Here is a 16,989-nt window from a genome sequence, read left to right as displayed (position 1 = left end):
TTATAACAAAGGGAGTTTAAAAGCTTACAATGTTGATTTTCATTGAGTTTCATTGATTTCATTGAATTTCATTGATTTTCAATGATGTAGCCACCTATTTCAATTTGTAGTGCTTTAAAATCATTTAAAATCAAAATGGATCATTTCACATGCTAAAAGTGTATCTCACTTAAGTCTTTTGCTTGTCTTCAGGATTAGACATAGCTCAGTACACTGAACTCCTCATAGTTTGATCTATATTTGAAGGACATTATGGTTCTGTGTTCTATCTGCTTGGTGCAAATTCCTTGACTTCTGCCATATTTTTCTTGAAATTGAAGTCATATACTCCTCTGTTTCCCTATAGCACTCTTCCACAATGGTCTGACCTAGATTCAAGATATCTGGATTTCATACAAATATAATTAATAACTAAAAGGCAAATATATATGAAGTTCAAAAGCAGATTTTATATATCCCAGTGCTTTCCTTCCAATGTGTTTGTCCTCCTGTTCTTCTCTTTATGATCTCTTAAGTACATCTTGTGCTTTGTGGTGGTGCAGCTGTTTTTTAGAGTCTCAAAAAACCAATTTTTTAGCCATTCAAGTTGGAAAGTGCCCTAATATTTTAAACATGGGATAATTTGCAGTGCATAGTAACTTCAATTTCTGTGGAGCTCCATAAGCCATGTTCTTAGCGCAAATATGTCTCCACTCCTAACTGCATGGGAACAACGTGCATGGGTATAGTAGTCTGAGATATGAAATCCATAGAAGAACATTAACCATATAATTCTGCTTAGTTCTGTATTCCAGTTGTTGAACTCTTAACCCTATTAAGATTTCCAGGCACAGAAACTAGTTACATGACGGACATCAAATTATCTGTAACCAGGTAATTTGAATTGTAACCACAACATCAGAGAGAAAAGTAAAGAGTTAAAAATAAATAAATAAAATCATGGTAAAAAGATAACAAAAATACATTCTTGCAATGAAGATCAGGATTGATTTAAAAAAAAAAAAATACAAGTACTAGTTAGAATGTCAACAAGAGATGAAAAAGAATAAATGGCACCCATGCCAGGACCTTCAAGTTGGATTTAGCCTGGGAACAAACTAAGAACGAAGCAAATGACAGATATAAATAGAGTATGAGCTGTAGCACTCTGCTCCATTATGAGATAATTGGAAGAGATAGATAAGGGGGAAGTCTGAAGTGAACATCATGTACTTAAATTTTTATAAGGCATTCAAAAAGGTTCTCTGGAGATTGATACTGAAAGTAAAAAAAAAAAAAAAATCAAATACTTTTATAATGAGGAAATTATAATGAGGAAAAGAAATAAACAACCTCCCCCCCCAAAAAAAAAAAATATAATACAAAGTGGGAGCCTGTCCTCCAAGAAGACATTCTCTTCAAAAAATAATGTACAGTACCAATGCCATTATGGCCAAAGAAACGTAATGTGTTTTTTTAATATAATAGAAGTAAATTAGATTGAAAATCAAAGAGGAAAGAAAAAACTACTGTGTAGGAAGGTGATTTATCTTGAAGAATAAAATAGTATGTAGTCCTTTTTCATAAAGGAATATACATTGTTCCTGTAGATAGAACAGAGAGAACCCTAACAGAATAAGTCAGATAACTTCTTACAGACATATCAAAGCAGAGGTTCGCTGCACCTATAAAGTACAAGCAGACTAAGCAAGATAGAATTCATTGTTATTGGCCTTGAACAACAAGCATGCTAAAATAATGAGTAATGCTGAATATGCATTTTGCAACTTAGGTACATACAACTGAAATGCAAAGGAATAATAAATCCATATATTTCTAATTTCTTCCTATGGTGTGAATTTATTGATCATTTAGATAAACATGTATTCATCAGCATTTATTAACAAGACTCTGACTGTTGTACATATGGTCACAGAATTGTTAAAAATGCTTTGTAGCCTAACAAGATGGACATACATACTCCAGGTGTAGAATGAGCTATTTTGGCACTGGGGAGGGAAAGCAGTAGGAACATGTTTGTTAGAATATTGCATGCTCCTATGCAAATATATTAGGTGTTCAGATAATATAGCTGCATGACAAATTGCTAATGATTACCTCTTATTTTTTCTGTTGTCTAAATTGCTTTGGTAAAATAACACATCTGACATGCTAGTGATGATTCTAAACATATTTGTGTCTGCTCTGTGAATTGTATTTATATATCAGTTATGGCAAGCAATGTACTTGGTATGCTCACAGGTGGAGGACCAACTAAATAACAGATTGCCAAATAAATACTTTGATTAGACACACACACACACACACACACACACACACACACAAAAAAGGCTAATCATCAGTTGTTCGGTTCAACTGAATAAAGGTTTCCTACGGCCCTGATTCTGGAAATGTTTCTAGACTTCTTTTTACCAGATAGTTGAGGACATCGCTTTGCTATGTGTTGAGGAGAGAAAAAAAAAATAGCCTTTGCTTATTAAGAATTTATGACTAAATATATAAAAAGAAATTTTCATGATGTTAACTGTTAAGCAGTGATTTTAGCATAATAAGTATTAAGAAGAGTAGGACTGGAAAGGAAAAAGTAAAAATTCAATTGTTTTTATAAGACTCTCATTCCCCTCATTTGCAGGCATGTAAGCAAAATCCTGCACCATTTAAGGAGATTGTTACTGTTTACCTCACTGTGGACTAAGATTCCATCCTTGTATCTCCTAAAACTGAGAGCAGCTATAACTCTGTGATTTATGTTCTGTTTTCCATCTTCATTGTTTTATAACAAGGAAATTATTCCATATCGGTAACTTTTCAATCTCAGGTCTTCTCCTATTCTGCTGGCAAGATTTTTTTGCCACTAAAACAGTTTTTTTCCTTTTAATAAGGAAAGGCGAAAGGTATGTGAACCATTTCAGAAAACTAGTGTTCCAAGGTAACTTTTTTCTAATAGTTCCAATAAGCTCTACGTATTTATCTTTCCCTCCTGGTCCCTATGTGATTGAACAGAAAGGTCTAAAATTGCATTGTTAAAATTGGAAGTCTGAGAAATTATCTGAAAGACAAGGGAAAGCTTAGGACTTGTAGCTTACCATGTGCACTTATAGAGCAGAGGGGACCTATGGTTATCTCGCTCCCTGTGTTTTAAACATGCTGTCATCTAATTTATCAATCTCATGATAGTTAAGGGAAAAGATGGCCTTCTGGTGCATGTCTTTGAGATACTGATTCAAATCCCTTTTCTAGCCTAGACTTCATACATAGTCTGTGATCTCTTGCTTATTTCAGCACTCTACTCTCCAACTGCAAAATGTTACCACAAAACCCACCAATGAATAACAGTTATAAAATGTTTTCATACCTCAGTGTTTTGAAATATATATTAAAATCACTAGTATAAAGAAGACAGTCTTAATTAAAAATAGCGTAAAATGTTTTCTCTTTGAAATGGTCCAGATTCTCATCATTAATGAAGCCATGAAATAATGACTGGTTTGAGAGAACTTGTTGAGAAAGGTGTAGCCTAAATGCGGTCTAGACTCAGAGATTAAATTGGTCAATTGAGGTTTTCGTTTTGTTTTCCTCAGAACTGTTTTTTCTGCAATTCTGCATAGTTGAAAATAAAACTTTTATTATTTTTTATAATTTTATTATTTTCAGCAGAATAACTGTATTCCAGCTGACTGTCGAACTACTTGTCATGCAGAAATGGAGAAATATCTCTCAACTATACTAAAATACAATGTTAAATGGTTCCTACTGTTTATGGAGTCTACTTATGTTAGTATTTCAGCATTTATCCACCAATCCTACTTATGCTACCATATTTGAGGTGAGATGATCAAATGCCAATGAAAAATTTTCTTTAACAGTCTGCCTTTTCTCTGTCATGCCTTTGAAAATTAAAAACTATCAGTAAGCTTATAATGAATTAACTTTAAAACACATAACTATAGTATTTTAGTTTATTCTGAAGATCAATGTGACACTAATTTCAATTTTTTAATGTTTATCTGTGTAAGTGCTTATCAAAATCTCAGAGTAAGATTTAAGGCATTCTGGGTATGGTCAGAGTGCAGTGTAGTGATTTAACAATAGCTTTTCTTGTGATGTTAATGAGAGCAAAACTTCTCAGCTACATAAACACCATCTTTAAATGCTAGCTCATCTCTGTCAGATATCCATTCTGATACAGCTTTTCAAAAAAAAAATTAAGTTATGTTTCAGTTTACTGTTTGACAATGTAAACTTCAGCCTGGGGTATTGTACAAATTGAAATTAATGATTAAAGGAAATACCATAAATGCTTTGTATCACAGTATATCTGAATTTCCCAGACTCATGCTAGTCCACACTAGCCAGTTTGCATTCTCTTTATGCTCTCTTGCAAGCAGTGAGAGAGTACTTGAAATGGGAGCTGATGGCAAAGGCTTACATTTAATCCAAGTGCTGCAACGTTGAGTTGCCATTTTATCTGCCTGTTGTTAAGCACTGGACTGGACAAGTAGAGTATTTATATTTTTCAAAAGTGTTCAAAGCATCTCCTTACAATACTGAATATTAACAAATAAACATTTTCAACATTTTGACTGATACACATGACTTATCTGGGAAATTCTCTATCCTCTAGAATGTTCCTGGACTGTCAAATGCTGGCCACTAAGATGTCACCTGAAATACTCTGTGTAAGACTTACTTACAAGTATACATTGGTAGCACTGCCATTTATAATATGTTGTTTAACTTACACACATTACTCTACTTTTAAAAAAAAAGTGGGTTGTTTTTCTTGCCAATTTCTCATAGCTGTCAGAACACTATTTGGCCAACTTTCTTCATGTAGATCCAGTGCTTTTACAGTATTTTAATGAATACTTAATGACACAAAGGAAATGAAATTCTGGCTAAAACCATATTCTAGAATACTAATGTAGTATTCTACAGTCTTGCTACACAGATCAGAATTTGTATGAGTCTACTTAAGCTTGGCAATCCAATGGATAGAACATTAGTGCTTCACTTCCACAAACTATAGATTCAACTCTAAATCTGTTGGAAGTGGAGGAGTGACTATGGGAAGAAGGAAGGCTGGCAAAGAGAAATAGTGGGTGTTTGGGGATTTTTGCATGTGTACATAATTTCTAAGGAATAACACTATTTACAGGTTATCTGTGTTAGGTTTTGCAATAGGGAATAAATGCTGAAATTTCTTTGCCCTATGATCTAGTAAAAATTGTTAAACTTTTTGGAGTGTGAATCTTTAACTTGATCACAGAAGCAGAATAGTATTTCAAAAAGATTTTTCAGCTTTGAAGAGATTAGGCTTCCAGTTAAAATCATGCTTTGTGCTAATTATCATCAAACCACTATTCAATATAACATTTTTTCCTTCCGGTTTCTTTTGAGGGAAGGATTAAAATAGTCTCTTCAGTGTTAGTAAAAGTGATTGTGGAAATTTATTGACCAAGTTGTATGGTAACATATACATAGTCCTTCTCAAATATAAATATCTCTAGTTAATTAATCTGATCATTCTTCACCTTCATATGAACCCCATTTACAAGGGGGAAAAATGCACAATTTCTGTTTTTTATAGCTATTTCTTGACTCTCATCATAGTCAGCAGTATTCCCAAAGGAGAAATATCACTATTTAATAATAGCGTTCTTAACAGATAGTAATACTAGATCTAGTATTTTTAGAATTTTTAGAAACTAAAAATATTATCCCATTATTTCTTGACTTTATTCTAAAAATGTGCATTGATCACTGTCACAAAGCACACTGAAACAGAATAAGATTTACCTCATACCACTTAAGCTACATTTTTCTTCTGCAAATGTTTTTTCTTTTGCATGCTACATTTTTCCTTCTACTAATAAAAGAAATACTAAATTAGGTAGGATGTAAAAATTGGACAGCCAGAGCAATACAATAAAACTGTAAATGTTTCATTCATTTTGTATTCTGCTCAATTTTCAAAATGTTTAGTTCCATATTTATATTAGCAGTGTTTGTTTCTTACAGTGTAAGAAATTATAACCATAGGAACTATGCCTGATATGCAAGTGATTTTTTTTTAATTGACTTAGTCTGAAACTTCCCACAGATGCTTTAGCAAGCCTAGAATGAACTTATCTGAGATTCCATATATAGTCGAAGTGTTAAAGTTGGGGAGAAAAAAGTGATACTGCACATGCTTTTTACACATCCCCAGGACCGTGGTAGCCTTACAAAAAGAAGTGTGGGTTGTTTTTTTTTCCAAGATATATATCTAAACAGTCCAGGCTTGCAATCTGGAAACACTTACACGGTACCCCCCAAAAGCTGTTGTAAGAATGCCAACAACTCTGAAAGGTAAATACAGAGATGGATATGAGATTATCACAATCTTCCTGTACATGGTCTCCAACAATCATGTGTTTAACAGTTGCACAGAGGATAAACGTGTTTATTTAATAGATAAATATAAACTAGAAGGGTATTCCGGTAAAGGTTTAGTTAGAAAACAGGCATGAAATGAAAACCTGATACTGAGGTTAGATGTCTTGCCTGAAGTTCCCCACTGAGGAAAGGTTTACTCTGCCAAATCAACAGAAGAGCATGTTTAGCCCATGCTGATGAGATTTGCTAAAGTAATTATGCATTGATGCATATCCATCTTTATTTTCTAGAATATAAAGGTGCTTTGACATCAGTTTTACCAGATAGAAAACAAAATATATGGAATTTATGAAGTAATATTTGCAGTTTAACATATATATACTACTGCAATATATCTAACAGTGGTCTTTCTTCCTTTCAAATGCAATTTACTGCATGTTACATTCATTATATATGATTATTTTGGTTTTTAATTGTAATACATTTTTTTTAAATAGCTCATGAAGGTGTTGCAACCACTCAGGAACTTTGAATATATAATAGAACAGGTATTGTAAAGTCAGTATCTCTAAAATGTCACTTGTCTGATACTAGTCTTCACAGCAACAAGGTACATGTATAATCATGGATTTCATATAAATCTCATTGTTGTTACTGAGCTGTAACATTTCCTGATTAAAAGGATTATTTTAAATTTTTCTTAATCTAATGAAAAAACAAAATATATTTTCACAATATTTTACAAGTCTACTTCTATCATCTTTATTCATGTTAAGTAGCACTTTCACAGCACTTTAAAGCACTATTCATCAGCGGTCTGGCTGGTAGAATTCTGTGCCCAGTATTTAATTTTTCCAGCTTCCATAACATGCCTTAGGTCTGTTTATAAAATGAGTTAGCCAGGTGCCTTCAGAAAATTTGCTTATTCAATGTAAACTAATTTTTCTTCAACTGTGACTTCCCAAATGAATGCAGAAATTCTGCCATTTTCTGTCTTTGCTGAGAGTTAAACTACTTAAAATCTTTTTAGTTAACTGTGTTGGTGAGACTGATTAGGAAAGGCATTGTTCCTTCATCTTGTTTTGATGCCGTATATAGATCTTAAGGCTAAGCAGTTAGCATTAGGTGGAACACATGGATACAATGAGCAGAGATTTGAGTTTATGAAATGAACTGATTATTTTTGTATTAATATTTATTGTATTAACATTAGGAGGTAATAACAAATAACAGTAACAAATTGTCAAATGTCTGGGTCAATACAAGAAGGTATGGTAGTACTTCCAACTCTTCCTTCTCTCCAATATGACCCTTTCTGTTACTGTAAAGTGGCACTGCCATCCTAGAAAGGAATTTCTAAATCCACAGTTCACTGTAGCCTGATAGATAGCTCTACCTCCGGGTCATCCCCACCTTAGAGGAAGATGTTCACTTCATAACTTTGATAATGATGATCTTATGACAGCTCATTTGTCTAAAATTGTTGAGAGTAAAATCTGAAGCCTTCCACAACACTTGCAGACCAGACCATGATGCACATCACAAGGCTACCTATGAGATGCTCACAGAAGTTCCCTCCCTGCTGATAATCAGGGATCCCTACCAATAGCCTCGGAGCTGCTTACTCTGAAGCATTCTCAGTAGCCAGCCCTGTTCCTCCCAACATGCAATACCTTGCCAAGGTCACACTAAAAGTCTGAATGACCAGCTGAATCAGTCATGAAGACACAAAAATAGCATCACTTGAATTTTTATCACCAGTAAACTGCCACAATTAATAGAATTATATGAATTTATAATGCCAGAAGACATTCAACTAACTTTGGTTTTTTGTTGTTGTTTTTTTTTTTTTCCTGGACTGAGATCTGTAAACTGCCAAATAAGAGGAAAACTGGGAAGCAAAAACTAATCAGGTCTTCAAAATTTGATGCACTTTAAATGTGATTGTTTTTTATATCATTTTTAGCTCAATTGTAATTTTCATGCAATCTGATGTCAGTCTCGGTACAAAAACAAATGATCATTTGGGTCACTGAATATATTTTGTAAATGAATTTTTCAGCATCAATGAGTACTGGATATCTGGAACTTCACTTGTGAGATAAGCTTTACTCTTATGATACTCTTAAGTGTTGAAAAATCCACTGAGATTTTGATAGTCTTCATAAAAACTGGTCAGCTAATCAGCATCTACACATTACAGAATATTTTGATATGCTGTGTGTTTGTTTTGTCTTTTTTGAATGACTATTGAAAGAACAAAACAGTAATTAAAATTGGACAATATCTACAAAAATAGCTTTTAAATAGTTATAACTTATTAAACCACTTCGAACAAGTGATCAAATGCAAGTACACAGTGGAAACATAGCTTGCTTACTTTTCAAAAGGGTACATTCAGATGAATATAGAGCCTAGCCTTTAGACCATCTCTGCTATAGCTGTCTGTGCTTGATGGTAAGAATTACAGGGCAATAGTGATAAATGACTGGGTCCCTTAGCTTATTTTGAATTTGGGAAGATGGGAAACTAAATTCCCTTCCAGTCAGGGAATGCTGTTTATTAACAGGTGCTGTTGCATAAGGAACAAATAAAACCACAATTTTCCATTTGCAATTCAGCTTGTTGTTTTTCCCTTCTGTATTTGTTTCGGATTTGGTTTGTTAACTCTGCTTTTCTCTGTGCTGAAGTCTTCTCTAGTCACAATGGGAAGAGAAAACAAAGCTAGAAAAAACAAAATCCCTAAAAGAATTTTGGCTATTTAGAATAAGAGCGAGGCTATTTTGTAGTGTTTACTCCTTCACAGTATAGTGTTTTTTAGAATCCTTAATAAGGAGCTCTGTAACTTAAAGATACTTGGTGTACAGTAAATGCTATTAACTTCAACATTGAAAAGCTAAAGTGCAAACTCTTGTTTGCAAAGTTTGCAAAAAGTCAAGGTGGTTAGACTCAGGTTACAGAATCTAGGAGACAGGGCAGGACTTTCCTGGCAGAGTTAATCCATGGCTAGGACTGTTGCTGAAATCTTTTAAATCGCCCTGTCAGGTGTACGAGCCTTGTCCTACTTGCTAGATATGCACTTATTAATGGCTAAGTGGCAGACTTGTACGACCCAGGCAGAGGGTTAGGCAAAGTTCTTTTCTTAACTCAGATATCTTGCCCCTGTACTGGTCTTAACCTAATTCCTCCCTCCCTCCCTGCTCCCCCATATCCACCATGGCTATCAAGTCAGGCACAATGATGTCAATTTTACCAACTTTTCACCACAAAACTACAGTACTTGCTAACAGACATCTCTGTGAGAGGAGGCAGGATTTGCCCCTCAAGAGATACTTCTTACTAAATAATATCACTGTTTTATCTGTGAGTATAAACACTGTTTTTGTCTCTTAATGACTGTTTCTGTTTTACTGCTGCTTCCCACCAGGAAGTTGACTGCTAACATAATTAGCAGATGATTGCATGGGGGAGGCTGAAATCTTTAACAGCTGTTTTAAGGCACTCTGTAACAAATCTTCTCCAGTGCTGAACACTTGAAGTAGTTGAAGGATGTTCTTTCCAACCTCACAGACCATGGGACCATGGGGTAAAGACATAATGGGAAGGACTTAACGTGCTCGTTTAGTTGAGAGGAGCAAAAAACAAAAACAAAACAAAAGAGAAAACAAAAGAGGAATCCCATTTTAAAGCATTTAGTGGATTAGTACAAGTTCTTGTATGGACTGAACGTACCATAGAAATCAGTACAAAAGATCAACTTTACTAGTGCAGTCTAGAAACTGGATGTGTAGCACTGAGATGCTTAGCAGAATTATTGTATAATAAAAACATTTTAAAACTTGAGACATTTCACATGCTCCAAGTGATCTATTTTTTTTTTTTTTACAGGATAAAAGGGAGACAATAGGAACCAGTGTTTTTTACCACTTATTGTAGAAGAGTCATTCTGAGAGTAATGCACAGTGTAGCACAGAAGTTTACTGTTATAAATAATCATAATCATTGGCTGTGATAGAATAATAATCATAAAATTAAGAGAAACCATTTGGGAAGGAACTGCTTCAGTTCCCCATGGAATATTATAGTGTCTGCCAGATGTAAAGTAGCATGTATCAAGTTCTAGATGGAAAAATAAGAGCTTTAGAGTATTAAGTGTATAATTAAGTAATGATTGAAGTACCAAGCACATTTACAAACAGTGCTGCACCATCTTGGCCCAGAGGAAGACTACTTGATCTGTCAGTTTTGAAGCTGAGACACTTGAAGCTTTTCTGCACAAGAAAATTTCTGCTGGGGCACACCACCACAGTCTTCCAAGAAAAGATACAGATATGACAATACTGAAGTGTTCCTCCTCTTTTTATGCCTTTCCCCCAATTCCCATTTGTGCTAGTTTAAGTAGACTATAGAAAAAATGCATTTTTGCTTCCACTGCTGTTATAAGAATGATGTCAGAACAGAAATTAACTTGAGGCTGACAGAATTGTCTCATCTCCCTCTTCCTCCCTTCCACACAAGGAAATGTATTCCCATTTTTATCTATAAAAGGGACCTAATCTTACATAAGTTTAGAAGGAAGGTGAGTTCTGAGATACATTAAGAACTTACGCATGTGGGACTCTGCTCCTACACTTGCCATGTAAGTGTAAACTTGGACTTTCAGGTGTGGCTGATGCAGTGGCTTTACAAATGCTATCATTTTCCTTTAATTTTTTTTAATTTAGGTGGTGTTGCACGGTGAGAGAGGTCTTGGCCTGTACACGCAGCAATTTTTTCAGGTTTTAGGGCAACTCAAACTTTCCAGCTACTACTGTGCAGTCTCACTGCAGATACTATGAAAACATTTAGTTTTTCAGTGAATTAATTAGACCATTAGGATCTTGAGCAGTTTCAACCAAAATCAAGCTTCTAAAATAGAATTTAGGCTTCTAAATCGCTTAATTTATTTTGAAAATTTACTTATGAGGATAATTTGAGATAAATTTGGCAATATTTGCTGAAGTCCTCTTACTTTGTAGCTTCTGTTAAATAAAGAACTCATAAAAGTTAAATTGATGTCAAATTGACAGAAGTATTTCTTAAAGGAAAGGAGGATTATTTTGAAGAAAACATAATAGAACCTTCTTTTGAGGAAATTATAATAGAATTTTTGTGCAAGTTGAATCTAGACTCAGATATTTTAAATCATTTGATTCAGAAACGTGTGGGCTTTTTATCCCCTTTTAGTTTAGCAATCTCAGGTGATTTCCAAAAGGAAAGGCAAAGGGAGGGCTTTACTCAGTAATTCACACTGACAAATGACTGTTAAAGTGCCTTCTGAGACTTACAGTAGGGAGTTGTTCCTTGAAAGTCACCAGTCAACATGACAGCCAGCAGTATACAATTGTCCAAGTGATGTGTGGAGGTGTTCTGTATTATCTGAATCTCTTTCCTTCCCAGATAGGTGGTAATGCTCATTAAAGTAGTAAGCATATCAGAAAGGAAAACTGATTTTAATTTAATCCATTAAGTAGCCACTTTAAGAATAGTTCTTGCACAAAGGTAACATTTAGATCTATAGTTTCATCATGAAATACAGCAAAATTACTCAAACCTCTACCTTGATATAGGAGCAGTATTGAAAACACATTCCCAGTACCAGCTAATGTCTCTTGTTACTTATGTATCAAAATGAGAAGAATACAGATTTGAGAAATGTAAATTTTTGTTCCATGACTGTGAAATTGTAAATACAGCATATGGAAGAGTTATGAAATCCAATGCTTTGAGGGTGGGGCTGGAAAACATATCAGGGTTTAGTGTTCATTTTTTTTTGTTCTTCAATTTTTATCTTTATGATTTTTGCAGTGGCACAATAACGGTAATTCTGCCTAGAACATATTGCCTCTGTATAGCACCTTGAACTCCAGCAGATAGTAGAATTAAATAGTATAAAGCAGATATGATTGTACAATCATGTGTAGGATTGCATATACAGTCTATTAATATGACAGACTCTTAATTCAGCAATTCTGTGCTGTAATATGTACTTCATGGTGTTTCAATATTGCTAGAAATATTCAGCATTGATAAAAATTTACCTTGGCGCGCAAGATCCAAAGAAAGCCCAACATATTGCTGAATCTTACATAAACCCAAAGTGTAAAAGATATTTAAAACATAAAATGCTACATATGCTTCTATGAGGTCAATAGAATGAATCTCATTCTGCACATTTAAAAAACATCCATATGTTTCTCCTTTTCTATCTCTAAAATACAGTGGGAAAAGAATTATTCCAATAAATTAAAGCTCTTTAACAGAATGTTTTTTTCTTTTTTTAAGGACTCTGGGACAAAATACACTTATTGCCTACATTTAAGGCTATATTGTATATTTGAGAAAAGAAGACACCAGGCATAAGCAAGTCTGAGTTATAAATGGATCTCCCTGTAACACAGCCACCATATATGCATAATCTGAGTGTGTGACTGTGCAGGAAATACAGAAGAGAAAGATCTAGCAGCACAAATGGGAGAAGCGGCACATAACGTTCAAGCGTAGAGGTTACTTCCAACAATGACCCACTCCGGGTATGTCTTTACCAGTAAGTTAGCATGCCTATGCACTGACATTAAATTGCACAAAACATCCTACATACACACCGGAAAACCGTTTCAGCCTCCGGAATTGGGTGACTGCCTGCAACCTGCCTGCTGGGAGTGTTTCCTTGGACACTCCAACTGCTGAATCTCTTATGGGTGCTGTTCAAGACAGCTTTGGCTAGCTGTTGATAGCCAAAGCATACAGCAGAAAACTTAAAGAAGTCACTAGTATAAGCAGTCACTCTTCAATGGTGGGGAACATTCCAGAATTGCTTGAATTTACTAAACTAAAACAAATGCAGCCTCATACCCTTATAAGCTTCTGAAGAATGGACTAGAAGTACACAAACAGTTTAAGAAATGTGGGGTAAATTTGACTCTTCAAGATACTTAAGCACTGAGTTTTTGACTGACCTTACAAAAAAAAAAAGGCACTCCTATCAGCAGAATCTTAATGTTTTTGTTTTGTTTTGTTTTTATTTTTAACTTAAAGAATTCTAAGTCTCTAGTATCCTCTTGTTTGGCTTTTTTGAAGTATATAATGACTATATATTTACACAGGTACATGACACAAGAAAGCATGTTTTGTTTTCCAAACAGCTCTTTCCAAAGCTGACATAGGAACCTGAAATAAATATCTTCTTTTCTGCCCTTTTCTGAAGCAAGTTATTTACCAGATTTTAAACGTATCAGGTCTTCACTTAGTAGGATATTTTCTATTTTTATTTGTGTTGCTCTTCAACACAGCTGGTAAGACTAAGAATTGACTATCAGTAGGTTTATGAAAACTGAAACATTTTATTACTTAATTTACTAATTATAATTGCACTGCAGTGAAACCTCTCTGAGTTTGTGGGTAAATAACTGTTGTGCTAACCACTGAGTTACCCCTTTACTTCTGCTCCCTTCCCAGGCAGCCAAACTGAAAGACAATCTGCATTATGACAGTCAAGAAAAACATCTCAGTGTATTCAATAAATCAAACCGTTTAGTTTCAGATACTTTAACCAGTGAAAATAAAATATGAGCTTCACAAAGGGATATTAGTGATATTTACAAAATTAGTGCAAAAGTCAATTATTCAGTCTTTTCATTACCCTTAGTCCAGTGGCTGGAATATTTATATGGCTAGAAGCAACCTGGTATGCTACCCTACCTGCTGCAGCAATAGCCCACATGGCACACCCATACTTTAGCTACTGGGCCGATCTTTTACCTGTTCTCCTGCAGAAGAATTTCATGTTGATCTAGGTAATATTTAAATATTTTTCATAGTGACAGGAACGTGAATGTCTCAACTTACAAAAAAAAAAAAACCACAATGATCTGAGGAATTTTTTTCATATAAAACGTGAATAGCTTAATATGAAAAGATTGCCTCAGAATAGCCCAGCAATTTAACCTTATTGAGTTAACATTATCTAATTGTACCAGGTTAAATGGGAGACCTTGGTGAAAGTTTAAGCTATAAATCAGAAAGAGGGAATTTGTGATTCCTGTGTGCTCTAAGCATCACCTTTACCTCCATGGTTTTCAAAGGGAATTAGGTCCTTTGAAAACTTTGAAAATCTAGCCCTTAAAAACAAAACTGGTCTTAACATACTTTTTTTTTTCAGGAAAAACTACTCAGCAAATTCTAGAATGTTAATGAATTGTTTTATGTAGTTTATGTATTTGCCGAAGACTCGCTGTGTTATTGTTCACAAAGAAACTTCTTTTATAGAAAAGAGTACACAACACAATTTGATGGTTTGTGGAATATGACAGCACAGAACCCATCTGCTACTGAGGTCAACTGCAAAGTTGGTTAGGAATCTAAGCTATGCAAGTGCAGTTACTTTTTTTCTGAGAGAGAAATGCAAAAGTAGTGAGATGGATGTTACCTTATTGGGGAAGTATGGGTAAGAAATGGACCATGAAAGACACCGAAAAGAAAAACCTGAATGAAGCTCCACCATAAGAGAAGTCCTGGAGAGAAAATGAAAATCAGAAATCTGTCTGCAAACAGGCACAGATCTACGAACAGTTTCCTGAATCAGGATCCTATTACATTCAGCTAAGAACAACTATACATTTGCAATTTATAAATGAACGGGATCCTTTAAAATAAAGAGCTGATCAAACCCTGCTCCTAAAGAAACATAACCTGTAAGGTTTCAAAACTGGACACTATGCTTATGTTGAACATATATCTTCCAGAAAAAAAAAAAAAAAAGAGAGACCTACACCATTTCAATCATATTTATTATTAAGTAGTACCATATGAATTTCTGGAAAATTATTCCTTTGAAACTGAGATTTGGTGGTACAGAACCCTGGCTGGTTTCGTGGCAGATCAGCGGAATTATTCCATCTCCTCTCCACTTTGAAGAATCAACAGGCATCTACAAGCACAGAAATGGAACATATGCCCCACAGCCAGCAGAGTGAGCATCTTTCCAGAAAGGGCAGAGTGGAAGGAGAAAAGAGAGACCTCAAGGACGAAGAGACAAGAAAGATCAGAAAGGGAACAGGACCAAGACAAGAAACAGTTTCAGCTGGCAACAGACCTGAAATTCACAGACCACAGATGGAAAACTCTTGATGTAAATCCGAGTGCAGGAGCTGAAAGCAAGTAGAAGTATGAAGTTGCAGTGAACTGGAAACGCGCAGAAAATTATTTCCAGGATCTCGACCAAGGGCAAGTAACCTCCTAAAATGAACTATCTTGATCACTTGCTATTGTGTGGCCATACTTTAAGGCTGCTACAACTGTATTTTAATGTTAGGGTATTCTATTCATAGTTAATGTCCATTCAGCTGAAGACAGTGCAAGCAACACGCAACACCTTTGGCAATATCTGTATTACACATTAATTAGAAGATAACACTAGAAATGTAGTTCACCAAAACCAAACTTGGACCACTTGTTTAAGGTTGCAAAGAAAAAGAATAACGTAAAATAAAATATAGGCATACTTGTAATATTGCTCCTTTGACTAATTATTACAAAGCAACAATTTATCTTAGGGTCCCCACAGGTCTGTTGTCTCTTTCATTAAACATTTCATGAAAATACGTCTAATATTCTAAATATTCCATTTGACAATATTTCTGTGCAGAGTATGCTTTTCATACTAGTAGCAAAATAACATGGGATGGAGTAACATTTTAGTATTAGAAGAGATCCTTCAATACAGAAATACAAGAATCTCAACAGAATCCTATAGTAAGGTGGACAAACAAAAACTCTTTTTTAAGAATGGACTTTGTTCGGTTAACAGAAAGCTAGCTTCAGAAGAGACTGCTATGGTAACTTGCAGAGCTGGAGGAGAGGAGTGCTGCTATGACAGCCTCATGCAAAGTGGGATCCTGATTGTGTTGTGTGGAAACTACCGTGCAGCCTACCCCCACACCACAGCTGTGCCTAACCCTGGCAGAGGACAACACCTGAAGATCTGGAAAGCCATTTCTGCTAGCCATTTGCAGTCCCAGGTTCGTATTTTGTATTTCTATATGTGTCCAGAGATCTTCCTTGCATTGCTTGAATGAATATTAACAAAATAACTGAAAGTAACTATTCATTTTCCACTAGTCCTTAGGTATAATTTCCCAACAATAATTATGCTCTGTAATACTGTCATGCTATAACTCCATTATCAATGTTTTCCAAGGATTATTTCTATATATTTCATCAAGCAGACACAGACTTGCAATAGAAATTTCTATAGCTAAAGAGATGCTGTGGTTTGTAGAGGTGCTTATACACTATTTTCTACTGAGACCAGGCCATGCTTCTTCTGTACAAGGTAACTTTATAAAGTTTAGGAAAGTCAAACAACTGGTATCGGGGAAGTAGTTGGCAGAAGTTTGACCTAGAGCTGGCAAAAGTATTGTCATGGAGCAGTCCAAAGAGAGAATGTATAGAGAATATTTTGTTTATTTTAGCCATCGAAATCCTAGCTGGTAAAACAAGAAAAGTTGTGGGATTTTTTTCTTATTCCAGTAGAAAGTAAAATGTAGGTATAAGTTGCCAAGATCCACATTT

General features: G+C 34.8%; 1 protein-coding gene across 4 annotated transcripts in view; it reads right to left on the bottom strand.

The window, feature by feature from the left end:
* The window catches only part of KCNT2 (potassium sodium-activated channel subfamily T member 2), a 144,576-nt gene that overhangs the window by 126,427 nt on the left and 1,160 nt on the right, over positions 1-16,989 (bottom strand). The gene's annotated exons all lie outside the window — the stretch shown is intronic.

The sequence above is a fragment of the Cygnus olor genome, chromosome 8 (assembly GCF_009769625.2).
Source record: "Cygnus olor isolate bCygOlo1 chromosome 8, bCygOlo1.pri.v2, whole genome shotgun sequence".
In the NCBI taxonomy this organism is placed as follows: domain Eukaryota; kingdom Metazoa; phylum Chordata; class Aves; order Anseriformes; family Anatidae; genus Cygnus; species Cygnus olor.
Note: the sequence above shows the minus strand (reverse complement) of the source record. Positions and strands in the feature narration are given on the sequence as shown.